The following is a 17963-nucleotide window of genomic DNA, read 5'->3' as shown; positions in this document are numbered from 1 at the left end:
CCTGTGAATGCTGGAGAAATATGGGCGAAGCAGTTTCTTAAGATAAAGTACTCCGATGACTCTATCTTTCAATTCAATTTCAATTTATTGTCATTGAACGTATATACACCGTATACACATACAACGAAATTCACAAAGCACACTCAGAAACCAGACCAAACACACACACACACACACACACACACCCTCATAACAATCTCTAAATCCCATAAACCCACCTAAAAACTCATAGCAACCACACAGCATACAACACAACAGGTCGTGTAATAGTAATACATGGTAATACATCATAATGTATTATCATTTACATAATAAATCATCATAATATATTTCAAGATAGTACAGTGCACAGTCTTCAAAGCAATGCATTCATCCCCAAGAAGTTTGATTCAATTTTCTTAGGCCCAAATAGAGATAATGAGTTCCTCTTTGACTCTGAGTCTCAAATTAACATAGCATATCTAAGAAAAATGCATTGCTATTGCCTATTACTGAAGCCAGAAATGGTGCCAGTGGTTTCTTGGATACATTTGAGCTCTCGTATAAGAAAGTGACAGTCAACTCCTTGTGCTTTAAAAGCCTTTTGACTCCCCTGTTCACACCACCCCTCCCTGTTTATGTATGTGCCGACAGAATATTACAGGCTGCTTCTGCTACAATTAATCTCCTTGCTTTCAAAAGGAACCACAAGACTCAGGAGCAGGGAAAACATGCATCTTCTTTATTGTTCTCTTTATAAGAACTTTGCACTTCAGATCTATCATCCTCAGAGTTCAGAACCATAATGAACAATCCGTTGGTTTTCTTGGCAATCTTAATTGTATTGAATCAGGCTCCTTTTTGCTCCCAGACGATGAGAAATCAACAAACAGCCAGGATAGTTCCATCTGCTTGGATCTAAAGGTGAGAGGCAGCAACTTGCTTAAAACCAATGAACCTACATTTTTCATGGTTGCCCTATGGTTTGGAGTGGGGATCAAGTCCAAGGATCAGTCACTAGCCTCCAAAATCTCTTACACCTACAATGTTACTGTAGCTTTCCGTGGCGCTTTCATTCTGCATTGTCATAGCCAACAGAGGAGTATGGAGCGACAGCAAACAATGGCGAAAACAAGAGTACTCACCACATCACCCTGTGGACAATAATAGCCTTTTGGGCAAGCGTGGCCACTGGTGTTTGGAGGAGCTGCCAGTCCTTCAGGGCAAAGCAAACCGGCTGGGCAAACCATTGTAAGCAGCATAACCTCCCTGCTGGTATTCAGGTCTGCACAATAATGTCCAACCAGGCAGGAGGAACAGGAGGTGGATCCGATATCCTGCAAGAAATCACAAGAGCACAGACTAATGTGCCGCCATGAGCAAAACAAACAGGTCTGCTTTTGGAAACCAAGCAGGGTCAGACCTGGTTAGAACGTGGATGGGAGACCACCAGAAAATCACAAGGATCTACAGGCTAAAGCTAAGAATAAATTCTCCCTAAAACTTTGGACAGTCATTGCTAGTCAACGTTGGCAGTGCTGGGCTAGAGGGACCAAAACGCTGGGCAGATTCTTTTATTACAAATAGCATAGCTTTAGGATACAGTAGCTAGGGAAATTTCCAAGGGCACAGCCCCATTAATCTTGTGATTGTGTTTGACCAGCGGTAATAACCCAACTGTTATCTTTATCCCATTTCACTTTGTCCTGCTCTCATAGTGATGACCATTTATGACCCGCATCTGAAGAAGTAACATATAATCCATGAACACTCATATGGTCATAGTCTCAAAATTGTCACAAGGCTCTGCTGCGGCTCTTGATGTGCTAGTGGCCTCAGGCCAAACCTGTAAGATGTCTACAGAACTCGAGATACAAGCAGTATGTGTACATTAGGCAGTTACAGCAGTTTGATGAGACTCTGACTGGCCTGGTTCTATGGATCCTAGAGAGTGCTGGTGCTGGCCTTCAGCAAAATGGACCAGAACTCAGAGCTCACTGGAAGATAATGCTAAGAGCCTCAAATGTCAAATTCAAGGTTCGCATAGAATGAAGCACAATAGCAGCTGGTTTCTTTATTGCTGTACAGAGTAGATATGTTCACAGTAATAAGAGAAAGAGAAACCCTACAGAAATACGGTCCAACTCATTTACCAAGGATCAAACACCGCACAGGACCAGTAGACCAAGAAACCCTATCCCCATCAATGAAATGCTTTCATTCACAGAATTCATTCCCTTTCTCTCCCACACAATGGGAAACCAAAGATGGGCAGACTCTTGTTAGCATTTTCTCAGCACTGATTAGGTATCTTGTTCAGCCTCTGTCCTGAAATTGGGGGCAGGTGGCAACTGATGTCAACATCACAGGCTTGGCCTTCCAGAATACTTTTCCAGGAGCCAAGTTGAAAGACGCTGCAGGGAGAAAACTGAACTCCCTTGGCTCCCAAATTTTATCCGGCTGGACCATTTCCCCCCTTTTATCTCTGAAAAAAAATTAGGGCCGAAGCGCACATTATAGTGATCTCATCCTTAAAGCACAGCTCCCTTTAGAGGTTAAACTTACTTGTTTATCCTCGTTTAAGGTTTCTTACCACTGCAAACTGTTTTGCTTCTGTTCTGATGGTTGGTTGTCAAGAATGAATGTGGGCATTTGTAATGTGATTATGCAAACCTGGTAGCTTTGAAGCGAAATGTTTAATCGCGTCCTAATTAGGGAGGTAGCATCTTGTCTAGTTCAGTCCTTGGTTTCTGCATTCTGCACAGGGCCTCTGTTATTTCCCCTTGATCTTGTTCCTCATCTCTGTTCTTTTTTCCACTCTGCCTGCTGTCTTCCAACTCTGCATGAAACCTTTACGTCTTCTCCTTCCTTAGATAAGATCTTGCTTGCTCAACTTTCAATCTAAGTAGTATAAATGGATGATGATAATCAAACCTTATTTGTCATAGGTCTCTATTCACCATTCATACCATATCTCTGATCAGAGCAAATATTTCTACATGCTAAACTGTCAAAACTTTGAAGCTACAGAAACCTGGTCAGGATGGGAATCACAGTATAAACCAGGGAGCAAAGAATTGTTTATTTTTGCCTCTCATCAATAAGAAAATGTTGATCATCAGAGCTTAAATATTATCCATCACCATTTCACTGTAGCTGAACAAGGCACTAAGACTTGCTATTTATCTTTCAGAAGAACCATCCTGCCCATCTCTTCATCTGTTGCTCTTTAGCGTATGATTTTACCTTTGATGGCAAAATGAACATTCAATTTTCTTGCAATTTGTACACCCGAGGGAGCCAGTCTGGAATGGTAATGTGTCTGCTCCCTCCTTTCCTCCGCAGCTTTAATTGTTCTGACAATGAGGAAGAGAAAATTGTCCAAATGATACTTTTCTTCACAATGGCAAACGGCCAGCTGGACAGCTACCACAATCTATTAAAATGATAGCAATTTTCCCATCACTCGGAATGTGCATCTCAAACTCCTACAATTTGCATGAACGGTTGTGGAAAGCCGACCAAGATACACCCAAGCCCATGCCGTGGCTTCTGCTTTGTTAAAGCCACTTTCTTCAAGAAGCACTATCTTTCCCAGATGCAAAATGGGTCTGGAGAGTTCTTTATCTATTACCCTTATATCCCCCTTTTGCTCCAATGATTCCAAGCAAAATACATGACCTCTAATCCATTCTGTCCTCACAATAACCATCTGATGAGCAGAAAGAAAAATGCATGGAGTCCTCCCAGGTTGATCACCCCAAAAGCCTACAAAGTAGAGCATGCAAACAGTGTGTGAGAGGCCAAAGGCCAACCAGGCATTTGATGCATGAGTTGAGATTTGAACCGGGATCTCCAGGATTTTGATTTAAACCTGTTCTAAAACACTAATCACTACACCACACTGCTTCTCGTCCTCTCTCTCTCTCTCTGTCTAGCTCACTGGCTCACTTGTTCGTTTGTTCATTCATGCACAGAACTCTGCACTGCTTGTGAAAGACAATTCATAAATGAGGTATACATCTGTCTGAAAACAGTTGGTTCTTCTCTGCTTTGCAATGAGGTTGGTAGAGACGGATCAGTAAGGGAGAAGAGGCAGGCCGAGTGTGCGTGAACTTAAACCTTCTGAAGCCTGTGTGGAGACTTTTGGCTTAAAGAACTTGAAAGGCGTTGAGGTGTGTATCGGAGAAGACACACATGGGTGTAAGTATGGAGTCCAAAATGGAAGACTTCCAGACCAGCCTTTTTGAAAGTTACTGCAAGATCCATAGAACAGGGTTGACGAAGACATGATCTTTTCAAGACCGCAAAGCCAGGACGTTCCTAAACGGATGCATTTCATGACCTTCGAGCCCTCCTCATAGACTGTGATGACCAAATCAATTTCCAGAGCCAGAAACCATTAATTCCCTTATGAGTCAATCAGCTTATCCATCAGAGAATGCTTATATGTACATAATGTTATATTCCACTTGTTATGGCTTTTCCTCCCAGCGTGGACTACTTTTGCCACACGACCTTCTTATCAAAAGTCACTAATACATTGACTATACATCAATAACATTGGCTACCTTTCATGCATTCACTGGCAGGGGCAGTTTTGCAGTGAGAAATGAAAATGCAGAAGAAAGTAACAAAATAATTCAGCCCAGAAACTGTTTCTTTCTCTTTGGCGTTTCTTTTTCTTTCGTGTTACTGGCAGGACAAACTAGGAACAGTGTTGTTGGTATTGCAGTACTAAAGCCAGCAGAGAGGAAACGGATGCTACTTACTGAAAATTTCCCTGCACCACAAAGATGAGGAGTGATGGTACCCATCTCTGGGCATTGGTACCCACCGGGGCAGGGCAGACAATCTCTGGCTGACAGTGCCCCTTGCACTGAGTTGTAGGTTCCTCTGTATAAGAAAAAAGCAGGAAGTAGAGAACAGTTGTAGAATTTAGATCAGTTTGTGTGTGTGTGTGTGTGTGTTGACCTAGTCTCTGTTTTGCAATATAGGCTTCCCAGCTTCTTCCCTTACCTCCCACTCCATCCATCTCCATGCCCAGTTTCCTTCATTAGCTCCACACTGAGTTCAGCAATTACGACAGCCCTGAAACTTATTTATCAAACAGCAACCAGGGCTCTGTGAAGCGAGGGAGGGGCCATGAGCATGAAACAGGTTTTTAATTAGTTTGCTACCAGAGCCATGTCGTAAAATAAATCGTTACGGGGTGTGCATTTCCCTTTTTTTACAAAATAGCTGGGTGCAAAGAGAAAGAAAGACACAGTGCCCCAGTGCCACCCTGAACAGACTGATCTTGTCTGATTTCAGAAGCTAAGCAGGATCTGGCCTGGTCAATACTTGGATGGGTCACTACTACCAGAGAATCCCAGGGGTCTCTAAACAGGAGCAGGAAAAATCCCTGTTGCCAGTCAGAAATGATCCTTCTGCATGAGACAGACCAATGGTGTGACTTAGCATAAAGTAGTTTGGCATCTTCTGCATCCTAGGGAACTCCCATGCAATAGCATAACAGTCAGGGAACCTCCACTGGTGCTTATGTAGCATGAGAAATCTAGGTGGGAATCTATCTCCAGGATTCACGCAGTTATGACACTTACGGTGGGCAAAGAGTCGGCTTGGCAGTTCCTTCTGGACAGTGGGCTCCTTTGGGGCAGATGAGACAGTCCTCTCTTTTACTATTCCCAAGTCTGTTGCTATAAGTTCCTGATGGGCAAGGGAACTGTGTGCTTATCTGAGTACCTTTTCCAAAACAGGGAAAAAGAGGGGAGACAATGAACCCAGCTATAATCAGAGGCAAAAGAGAGGGGAAATGGATGTTGTTCTGCCTGCCTGGGATGGAGAGGACTAGGAAATCAACCACAGAAACTGGTGGTAATATTTATATTTATAACCCACCTCTTTCCCATGGAACCTGAGAGAGCATTTATGCTGGAAAGGACCCTATAGATCATTGAGTTCAAACGTTCTCAAGGAGGCACACTGGGGAATTGAACTCCCAACTTCTGGCTCTGTAGCCAGAGATCTAAGGCACTCAGCTATCCAGCAGTTTCTCCATGTCTCCCTTGGGTGTGGATAGCACGTAGCTCTTGTCTGAACATGTAAAACCCTTGCTTCAATCCACAGGAATTCCTAATTCAAAAGCCTTAGGCAGTTGTTCTGGAAAAGCCCTCAGCCTGAGATCCTGGGAAGCTGCCCATGGCAAGCAGCTCACAATTAGCGTCCAACTGGACAAGATGGTCGGCACATCAGTCCTCCAGCAACAGGGTTCCTCAGAACTGCAGGCCTGAGCAATCAGGCTTGCAAATAAAGCCTGTGCTTACCGCCTGATCACCAAACAAGGCAAGCTAATTTACAAAATAAAAAGGTAAGAAAAATGTGCACCGAGACAAAAAAGGAAAAAGAATTTTTTTAACAAACCAAGGGAGTTCTGCTGTTTATAAATGCATGTAACTTGATCTTTAGAGAGGCAATGCTGGTATAAATAAATCCGCAATCCAGTGGTGGCTGACGACTCTAATTTCAGGGGGGCAATGGATTTGTTCCAAGTTCTAGCCCAGACTTTACAGGAGATAGTTGAAGGTCTCAGCCATGCTCCCCAAACAGGATCAGGACCTTGGACAACAACCAGGACCTTGGACAACAACCCCTCTGAAAAAAACTGGAATCAGAAGTCTACACTGCTACAAACTGGTTCATGAGGAGGTGTTGCCCTCTATTTGGAATGTTTCTGAACTGGAGGCTTTCCGTCCATGGACTACACCATATTGCCTCCTTACTCATTGCCCAGCTGTGGTTGTTTTTACAAGCCAAGACACATAACGTTGGTCTGACAGTGAGACAGCTGATGAAGTCCTTATGGGTATACAAGACAGCTGACATGCCCTTATGAAGCAGCAGGCTAGAGTCCTGGAAGATGTTTGGAATCGTGATTTGCATCAAATATCTCCACTCTCCATTTTGATGCCCATGTGGAATGCTGGAACCGAGAAAAGCCGCAAGCTTATGCCTCACAGGTTGTGATCTTGGCCTACAAGGACATCTGCCATCCTTGATGCCTTGATCTCACAACTTCCTCCCTCATCAGGACTCACAGTCCCACAAGAATGAACTGGAAGAAACCCATCAATGCATATAAGTGTGGGAAATGAACCCCTTCTCTGGTTGGCTGCTCCTTACCTTCTGGGCAGTAATGGCCTGCGCTGCAGCTTCCCGAAGGGGCCTGAGCACCTGCCATACAGAACCACCCTGATGGACACAAGGCACAGTCTTGCGCTGTCACTAGACCTGTCCGGTTGCTCCAGGTGCCGGCGCCACACTTGTACTGCATTGCGTGCTTGGTTCCTGGTGGGCAGTAGTGACCCGCTGGACATGGGGTGGGGGGCTTCTGCTTCCCTCCTGTGCCTGAAAATATAGTGATGAACTATCACCACTGATAGCTCAGCCCAGAACGGTGTTTTGGTAGAATTTTCTGCAAATGGCCTCTTCAGATTGTCCTCCCAATCTTTGGATGGAAAAACTGAGAGGACCATTTTGGAAAATCCCTCCACACGTCGAAGACAATCTCCCAGTGATTTCTCCAGAATGAGGATCCTCATTCAGAGGAGCAGTAGTACAGGTTCTCTTTTTCCTCATTCCCTCAAGTAACCCAGTTTTGGCTTTCATTGCCAACTCAGCAGCGACTTCCTGCCTCCCTTTTGCACCATCCATACGAGGTGCCAAATTGTGAGTTATTCCAAGGGCATTGTGGTAGGAAAATGGCAGGCAGGCAGATCGACACAGAAAGAGAAGGATACTAGTAGAAAATTCTGTGCATTATGGTGTATCCATCTAGCTTTGCTTCTGGAGCGGCACCTCATACGTGCTTCTTTTCTGCACATTTTATATATAACTGAATACGAACATCGTACCTTTTGTACAGACAAATCTCTCTGGACAAGTTTCACACTGGGATTTATCAAAGAGATCGGAACGGTTGCTGAATGTTCCTGCAGGACAAGCATTGCTGGGGGCGTGAGGACTGGAGGAACCGACTGGGCAAACATACCTGGTGGCAAAGCGATATGGAACTTATAACATTTAATTTCCATTCTTTAAGAAAATCACTTACAATTTATTTGATTTTTAATCTACCTTCCACCCTTCCAAAACTGGAACTCACTCCAGTGTAGAAAGGTTAACCAGCAGGTGCACAAATAAAAGTGTGACAAACCCAAATTCTGCTGGCAATTAATGTGAGAAATTGTATAAGTGAGAGCAGTAAATTGCAACTGGTTAATGAAGTGCTGTTTCAAAGAATCATAGAATAATGGAGTTGGTTGGGGCCCTTAAGACCATTGAGTCCAACCTCTTGCTCAGTGCAGGAATACAAATCAAAGCAGACCTGACAGATAGTTGTCCAATTTTTTCTTGAATGCCTCCAGTGTTGGATTGCTCACTGCCTCCTGAGGTCATAGGTTCCATTGTTGTACTATTCTAACAGTTAGGAAGTTTCTCCTGATATTCAGCCTAAACCTGGCTCTTTGACATATAGTGAGTGACCCTATGGATGAATGAGCGACCTGCAAAGTGCCCTATCATTAATTGCCCTGCTTAGCTCTTGTAAACTATAGGATATAGCTTCTTTTATTGAGTCAATCCATCTGATATTTGCTCTTCCCCTTTTTCTGCAGCCTTCACCATTTCCTAGCATGAGTGTCTTCTCCAGCCACTTGCCTTCTCATGATGTGCCCCAAGTTTCATCATTTTTTGCTTCCAGAGAAAGTTCAGGCTTAAAAACACATCGGTTTAATTCAATCAACTTGAAAGCTACATAAAAACATCCTTTAAAAGAAGTACAGCATCCACCCATTACAAGCCTAAGCTTTTCTTGAAAGGGAGTTCCAAAATGCAGGAGAACCACCATAAAGGAGACAGACCTCTCCCGGTGGTCACATCTCCACCAAAACTCAGTTGCTCCTCAGAAGACATTTTTTTTTCCTGCTACTGTTGTGTACAACAATGGTGTTGTCATAGTCTCCACTGTATGACATCACTGGTGGTGAGTGACACAATTCCTACTCTCTATACATCTGAGTAAGGAAATCAACCCTGAGTGCTCACTGGAAGGACAGATCCTGAAGCTGAGGCTCCAATACTTTGGCCAACTCATGAGAAGAGAAGACTCCCTGGAAAAGACCCTGATGATGGGAAAGTGTGAAGGCAAGAGGAGAAGGGAACGACAAAGGGCGAGATGGTTGGACAGTGTCATCAAAGCGACCAACATGAATTTGACCAAACTCTGGGAGGCAGTGGAAGACAGGAGGGCCTGGCGTGCTCTGGTCCATGGGGTCATGAAGAGTCAGACACGACAGAAAGGGCAAGACACAAGGGGAAGGGAGTTCCAAAGTTTAGAAGCCAACACAAAGAAGACTCTATCTCTTGTGATCATTAACCCAACAAATCTTAATGGTAGGCACATAAGAACCATCAATGGGGTGAATGCCAACAAAAGGACAATGGAGGCAACTGGCTTTGATTATCAGAGGTGGGGTAAATTGCTCTGGCTTTCAGTCCACAGTCAGTTTCTTCCCTGGCATTAGTGAACCTCTGATGTGAGGGCTGTGAATGGAACTAGCTCCCAAATACAGCCCTTCCCATTCACTATAGCACCATAGCTTCAGCAGCATAGATTCATAGATCGTATTAGACCACCAACTAGGATACAACAGGCAAAGAGTAGCTCCACTTTCATAAATAAAGAATTTGTTAGATGCTTCTAAAGACTGCTCCTTGACTCCCATTTTAGGCATGCTCCTGTTTTAGGTCCCTCTTGTCCCAGACCTGGTGGCTTCAACCATCCTGAAAAAAAATAGCATTTTCAAGGAAAAAGAGAAAAAAAGGAGGCATGATGATCTGTACATACCCTGGCATACACTCAGAATCCGGCTTAGCCAAGCCAGCTTGGGTGCACGCTTTTCCTGCAGGACAAGCTCTGCAGTCTGAAGATTCATTTTGCCCTTGTAAAGGGTTGTAAGTCCCAGCAGGGCAGGGATTAGGGTAACTTGATCCGTTAGGGCAAAAATACCCAGCAGGACACTTCAAGCACTGTTTGACCCCTGGATGGGAAGGAAAAGAAAAGGGAGAAAAAAATCAACAAAGACTATATTGATTGCAATAATTTCAAATATAGTGATGCTGTTGTGAATTCTGCCAAAGTATGGGTTGTGGAATTTCATCTGCTCCATGATGTGCTAAACTTGCTTAGACATATTTTCTTACATGGCATCATTTCTGTAGACGTCAAACTTTCTTTGCACGGAGCCTGGCTTCCTGAGAGCCAACCTTGTAGCCCTGCTTAGAGAGATGTTCAACCTTATATGTCCCCAGAAATGGTCCAAGATCCATGCCTCTGTAATAATGGCCCTGATAGCAGCTTCCATCGTTGTGATAATCCATTATGCTTTGCAGTGCAGCCGGTACCTTCACAATGAAGATACTGTAAGTATAAGGCCATAGGTTTGCAACCATATGTAGAAACTCTAAGAAGTCTTGGCGTGAAAGTACTGAAAGGTCTCACTTCCAACCCACAGAAAGTTCACAGGTAGGTCTGTTGCTCATTAAAGAAGCACTTGCATTTATACAGATGCAACTCAGTTCAGTCCCCAGCTAAAATATTAGGTACTAGCTATGAAGATAGACTCCTGTTACCCAAGATAATGAGATAATGTCACTCTGTAGCGCCTTTGGCTGAAATGGAGCAACGGTCTGCCACAAAGCAGGATCATTTGTAGTCCAACCTGCCACTTACCCAGAAACTTGAACAAAGATCTCAAGACTACAGTACCAGATTCCTTGAGTCTGCAGAGCGGCAGCATGTGAAAAGCAGGGTGGAATATGAAAAAAGTGACTTGCAAGCCAGCATCACTGTCGCAGGATGGATTTCCCGTACAAAGTCTTTGATGCAAACTGGCAGTGGTGGTGGAAGGAACAGGGATTCCATTTATTCCAACATTGCTCTTCTAATAGGGCGCAGTATTACAGAAATGTACATGTAATGGAGATTACGGAATGTACTGTCAGAGGCAAATGGAGTCATCGCAAAAGCAGCAAGCACCTGGTTAGCTCTGAATCTTTGAACTGCAGAATTAAAGAGCTGGAAGGGACTCTTTGGAACAGGGTTGATAATGGGTCTTTTTCCCTCTCTCTCTCTTTCATTTTCCCCATCTACAATTCAAAACCTGCAGGACCAGGTTGTGTGCTGAATTGCCTACAGATGCACAGATATGTTCTTCCATGAAGATCAGTTTCAAATTCCCTGCGTTCTGATCTTTCATTGGTAGATGTGGAAAAGTTACCTTTCGGATTACATCTCAAAGGATTGCCCAGCCCATATGACCATTGGCTATGCTAGCTATGAGCTTCTGTGGGATGTAGTCCGATAAAGTAACTTTACTAAATCCTGGTTATGATGTCCAATCAGACTGGTAGATATAAGTCTCAGTGAGGTTTTTCAAATGGGCTTCAATGAGATTTAGGGGCAAAGAGCAACTTCCCTGGCAAAAACCATCTTGTTCTGTACTTTTGGACTTTAAGTTTTGGATTTTAAGGTCTTCGCACTGCTACAATCTTGATGAAGTGGTGCTTAATCCATGAAAACTTATTTACTGTGTGATGATATTTTTAGTGGTCAGTGGGCTAAACCGCAGAAGCCTGTGCTGCAGGGTCAGAAGACCAAGCAGTCGTAAGATCGAATCCACGTGACGGAGTGAGCGCCCGTTGCTTGTCCCAGCTCCCGCCAACCTAGCGGTTCGAAAGCATGCAAATGCAAGTAGATAAATAGGGGCCACCTCGGTGGGAAGGTAACGGTGTTCCATGTCTAAGTCGCACTGGCCATGTGACCACGGAAAGATTGTCTTCGGACAAAACACTGGCTCTATGGCTTTGAAACGGGGATGAGCACCGCCCCCTAGAGTCGAACACGGCTGGACAAAAATTGTCAAGGGGAACCTTTACCTTTACCTTTATAAAGGTATTGCCTGTTTTTGCATTTGGAGCACAATCCTGCAATAAAGTTCTCAACGTTGGGACCCGCTGTTAAAACAATCGGTTAGCAGATCATGGGAAGAGACAGCAAATGCAGACTGAGCTAGACATGGCATCATTTCTATAGACTTCAAACTATAAAAATCGAACACAGGATTGTGTGTTCTCTTGAAACGTGACAAGGACACCAGAATCAAGGATGTCCACTGCCACACCAGCAGGTGGCAGAATTGAACCTTTAATACTATCCATCCAGTTTGCTGAAATAAAACACAATAGCTAGGAATGAGAGAAAGGAATAGGGATTTTGCTGAGAGATGATCAAATGTGAAAGAGAACTATTAAAATCTCTGTAAAGATACCAGTCTATGAACCCACGTGGATGCAGAATTACTGTAGTCTGTTAATGTAGTTAACACCAAGAGGACCAAGATCATCAGGGAACTAGGTCTATATTGTTATTTATTTATTTATTTATTTTTAAAAGCCGAACCCACATTTGTATTCTGAATGGAGAGTGATGAATGGGTTTCACAGACTGGCAATAGACTGAGCACAAACACCCGGGTTACCTGCATGAATGACAAACATTCTGAATGTGTGACTAGGCTTCGGAGCCGTGTGCCTCAAACAATGGAGCTGCTTCACGGTGGGCGTGAAAAAGGGAACGGCGTTGAGATAACAAGAGTGGAAAAATAAATGAAACCTGCCTGGAATTAATCCCACCAGCCAGACGTTCTTTGAATGCATTTCCATCTGGCTAAAGAAAATGACAAAGTAACACTTACAACAATTTGAAAAATAATGAACCTGGGTGGTTGGTGGCTACCCATGCACCAAGAGCCACAAACCACCCCTGAACCCTAGAAAAACCAACTGGTTTATGGTTCCTTTTCCTGGTGTGTCCTGGAGGCGGGAGGACTTAATGCCTCCACCCCCTATGCCACCCACCTGCCCTCTTCCCAAAATCCGTGTCTCCTCCCTACTTGGTTTGGCCACCATCTTCAGAGGCAGTAGCCCAGATTCCTTTCTGGGAGCGAGGCCGGCTTGTCTCTGGGCATGGGCCAGCCTACCAGCTGATAGGCATGCACCTGCGCAAGAGACAGGAGGCCACGCTCCCAGAAGGGAAGCCAGTGTCTCTTAAGATGGCAGCAGTGGGGTAGAAAGAGGATGAGGTGGCAGGACCAGGTAAAGAGGCGATGGGGGTAGTGGGAAGGGGGTGGGGAATGTCCATTTTACCGAAGCAAAACAATGCACCAAGTGGGGAAAAAAAGTTCATCCGTTCGTTTTGTTTTGGTAAAACAGCTTACATGAACTGAACCACACGAAACAGCATTATGCATGATGTTTTTTTTTTCTTTTTTAAATTTGTAGTTCGGTTCGTGCCCAACTCTAAACACACAGAACTTTAGCACTGATAACATCTGAAGCATCATAGGTAGAAAATGAAGCACAGCAAATGGAAGCATTAGACTAAAAGCTGGACAAGCAGGCAATGAAGCTGGTAGGTTGTGTCCACATGAAAAACAGGACAGAGGTCCTTTACCTTTGAGCTACATGACAAGCGTCACTTGCTGAAATGCCTTCTTCCTCTTAACCATTAAGTGGCCCTTCATGTGGACAGATGTAGGAAGGGATGCAATGGGGTGGTTGGAAAGTGAAACTAGAGTTTTATTTCTCTGGGGAACTTTTCATCTCAGGTGGCCAACGTGGTGGTGTAAGCAGCATAAAGATTTGGAGGCCAGAATTGTGAGTTCCATATCGCCTCCTGTGTGCCTGCAAAGTTAGGTTGCTGTCCTTGAGTGCAGTGGAAAATGCCATTTTGTTATTAGTGTTGACATGGAAGTCAACTGCTAGTCTGGTCAAGTGTTCACTGAATGAAAAAAGACTATTCTATTTTATCTTCCTCTCCAAGAGGACCCAAGAGATGCACCCAGTCCAGAAACTGAGGGAACTTCACTAGGAGATATTCTAAGCAGTACTGCAGCTCCAATAGTTCATCACAAGAAGCAGCAACATGATGTCCATAGAACTAAAGGTTCCTGGTTTCTTTCCTTGAGGGCTTTTGATGCTGAGACTCAAAAACAAGATGAGGAAGTGACACAGTCCAGACAAAGAGATCAAAGACTAAAGCTCATCTTTTGTAATTACATAGAGTGGAAGTTAAGGTAGGAAACAAGTGCATCACTGCCTTGACTCCCAATCTGGACTGGCTTTATTTATTCAGGATGTACATTTATAACTGGCTATTTGGAATTTGAAAGCATTTTGAGACCTAGGAATACATTGTTATCCATGCTACCTCCACTGTGTAGCCCTAAATGAATTGGAACGAGAGATGGCCAAGAAACTCCGGGTCCATGTTCTGAAACAGATGGTTCTACTGTTTGTTCAATGTAACCAAGAAGTTCAGTAAATGGTGCCTCGAACGTTTGAGTTTTTTTCCCCCCACTTTCACTGCAATATTGTTCACAACCAACATGGCTGGCTAGCTCAGTGGCTTAAGTAACTGGCTGTGGAGCCAGAGGTTGTAAGTTCAGTTCCCCACTGGGCCTAAATGATCCATAGGATCCCTCCCAGCTCAGCAGTTCTAAGATTATTATACAGATTATATAATATCTGTTATATAGATGATGAGGAGGATCATTCAGATCCAAAGCTGATCATCTCAGCAGCAATTTGTTAGCAGGCAGAAGGTTGAGAAAGCACCTCTGCTGCATTGATTATTAGTCCCACTAGAAAAATAGCCATATTTCATTCCACTCACTAGTGTGCTAGGGAGGAAATAATTAAAGACAAATGATAATTATCAAAATAAATGAAGCAAGCCCAGTTTGCGATGTGCCACCATTGGATTATTTTTTTTAATTGAGTTTGCCCAATTACTTGTTAATTTGCAAAACGCATTCACACCGAACAGGTTTTCCCCACTCATTACAGCACGACTTTTAAAAATATTCCACCGTACGGATAACAACAAATAATCCAGAAGGTAAGGCAGTGCAGAGAAAATAGGGAAATAAGGGGGAAAAATAGCAGCAGAGTTTTGTTTGCTTGTTTTTGTTTTATTAAAGAAGAAGAACAGATCAGATGGGCCTGGCATTTTCTGAAATTTTAGTTGGAATAAATGAAAATTTATCAAAAGTAATCTCCACACTGCTTTGCTTTTCCTGTAAATGGTACATTTTGAGTTTCTATGGCTCAAATCCTGTTGTTGCTTGTGTAAGTGGTTGTGATTAATTGTTGCTGATTGGCAAGGCGCCAGGGTGAATTTCGGTTGTGCTAAGAGGTGGGCAACCTGGCACAAAACCAAGACATGTCACCAGCCACTGTTAGCCAAATCAATTTATGCAAACCTTACATAAAGACTAGCAGGATTCTGGACTATACTGTATAGCAGGAATTGAAAACTCAAAGCAGTGTAGCTGTATAGAGCTCACAGCCTAATATCATTATAATCTCTATATGTGTGTGGGAGAGGAAGGGAGGGAGAGGGAAGGAAACGTCCCTGTCAATTTTGGCTCTGGTGCCATCCATCTATTGGGTATTCATCCTGTGGATGACCACCATGTTTGTCCTGACAGATGACCCCATGATCCTCTACAGCAGTGGTTCCCAACCTTGGGTCCCCAGATGTTCTTGGACTGAAACTCCCAGAAGCATTGGCCACTTGCTAGGCTGGCTAGGATTTCTGGGAATTGTAGTCCAAGAACATCCAAGGTTGGGAACTGGTGTTTTATAGAAACTAAACAAAACAAAACCTCTCTATGGTGTCTGTGCCCATCCTGCACTTTAACATGTGGATGGATAATGAACCTGAAATTCCAGGGAAGACCTTCAAGTACAAAAACTGCAATGAGGGAGTCAGAAAATGTAGCTTCTCCCATCTCTGCAATAACCTCTATACCAGGTAGCTTACAACTTAATTAGCTTTTGCCACTTCCAAGGCACACAAGGTGGGATGTGGAATACAGTCTGTTTCCCCAGACTCTAGCACCTAACCTGTGATTCCCCAAGTGATCTACTCCTTTGTCTTCTGGGAGTGGAGAGGAAGGAGTGGAGGAACCAATCAACTCAGATGACAGCCACATGTTGCCATCAAAACAGAAGGTTCTTGTCTGTTCAGCCGTGTGTTTGATGGAGTTGTTGATTTAAGATATCTGGAGTTAAGATCATTTTGCAATGGAGGTCACTTGCCTTGGCCAATGCCTTCTGGAATCCGTTGCCAAGAATGAAGAACTTTTTCTCATAGAAGTCCTGATCTCAGGCCTTCCTGAGTGTTAAGGAAGTAGAGGGAGTTTTCTACCTTGCCTGTGCCTATTAGCAAAACATGACCCTGCATCAAATTAGTTTCCTCTTGTGCAGGGATTCTGTTTAGCTTTGAATACATTGAGAAGTGTAATTTCCTGCATCCCACGCTCCTTTAGAAACTGGATGATGATAATGACAAGTTATAGTTACACGTGCCAATTAACAGGCACCATTGTGCTCCCTAGGTTGATATCCAACAAGGTTGAACACATGGGATACATATTCATGAAGGTGCCCTCTTGGCAGGCAGCTCATGTAGTCACTTCCATTAAAACAGGTTTATTTCACATGCAGGTATCATCCATTATGACAAATGCCACGACAAAGGCCGCTGCTCAAGCCATCCATCTCCTGTCCTAATGGACATCACTTGTAAGTAAAATAAACCTGCCTGTTAATAGAAAGGACTCCATCAGCTGCCTAATTTCTTTGAGATGGACTTCCCATAGGAATATGTGGGCATCACCATGCAGAAAATCTTGAAGCGTAGAGAGGCGAATGAGATGGTGAGCTTGCTTTCGTTTAGCGATGGGACACAGGAAGGCTAACAGCACAATCTGCTAGATGATGATGTTTCCCCTGACAATCATTAACCTGAGTCCTTCTGTCCTGGATTCGGATTCTTTTACCTGTGGTTTACCATCCAACAATCCAAACAAAAAAATGTTCAGCCAGATTTGGGGTGCATTGCCTTTGCCAGCAATTGTCATGGATTTACGCATTTCCTAGAATATCAGCAATTTCCAAGCAAACAGTAATCTAACTTCAGATCTTCTAAAATGTTACTAATAATTCTCAAAAGCCTCCATGTATGGGTTTCTAGGAAATTTCCTTGGTGTCTAATGTGCCTTGTTTTATGCCAGAGGGTAGTAAATAAGCACTATAACTGTCAGACAGTGTAGAACAACCTAATTAGTAGTGTGATTTAGAGCTGAAACAGCTTTTTGCATTGTGCAAAATAGAGATAATATAAGTCACAAACCTGGGAAGTACAAGGAAGCATTGGTGGACCTTGTGAAACGTTCTCTGGGCTCATAGCTTCCAACTGGGCATGGTGCCATAGTAAGCCCATCGGCATGGAAGTGACCTGCAAAGTAAGAGGGACCGATATATCTGAAAGTGAGTCTTTAATTCCACTTCAGCCAAGATCTCTTTGACAATGAATTTAAACCAAGGTCATCTCCACAAAACATGGCCTCATAAGAAACCTACAAGTAGAAGACTTCCTGGTTAGGGCACGCGCTCGTAATCTCAAGACTAGACCATTGTAATGCACTCTACGTGGGGCTACCTTTGAGGCTGACGCGGAAACTTCAGATGGTCCAGAATGCGGCAGCCAGGCTTCTTGGTGGGGTGAGAAAACACCAACATATCTCCCCCACTCTGGCTGCTTTGCACTGGTTGCCCGTCCATTTCCGCATTGACTTCAAAGTGTTAATGATTACATATAAAGCCCTAAACGGTTTGGGACCTCAATACCTGGCAGATCGTCTTCTCCCACCCAGAACTACCCGAATCATCCGACACAGCCAGCAGGGACGGCTGAGGGGTCTGACGCCGAGGAAGGCCCGGAAGGAAAAAACAAGAAATCGGGCCTTCTCGGCGGTGGCCCCTCGGCTGTGGAACACCCTCCCCAATGAAATTCG

The 17963-nt window shown here is 43.9% G+C and overlaps 1 long non-coding RNA gene across 1 annotated transcript; it reads right to left on the bottom strand.

Moving 5' to 3' along the window:
* Nucleotides 1-7167: 7167 nt before the first annotated feature.
* Nucleotides 7168-17393, bottom strand: LOC144584139 (uncharacterized). The gene is made up of 3 exons (XR_013538215.1): nucleotides 17300-17393; nucleotides 7893-10079; nucleotides 7168-7386 (listed from the first exon to the last, which is right to left on the bottom strand). It is a non-coding gene; the product is annotated as an uncharacterized LOC144584139 (long non-coding RNA).
* Nucleotides 17394-17963: the final 570 nt, after the last annotated feature.

Source organism: Pogona vitticeps, chromosome 8, assembly GCF_051106095.1.
Source record: "Pogona vitticeps strain Pit_001003342236 chromosome 8, PviZW2.1, whole genome shotgun sequence".
Taxonomy (NCBI): domain Eukaryota; kingdom Metazoa; phylum Chordata; class Lepidosauria; order Squamata; family Agamidae; genus Pogona; species Pogona vitticeps.
Note: the sequence above shows the minus strand (reverse complement) of the source record. Positions and strands in the feature narration are given on the sequence as shown.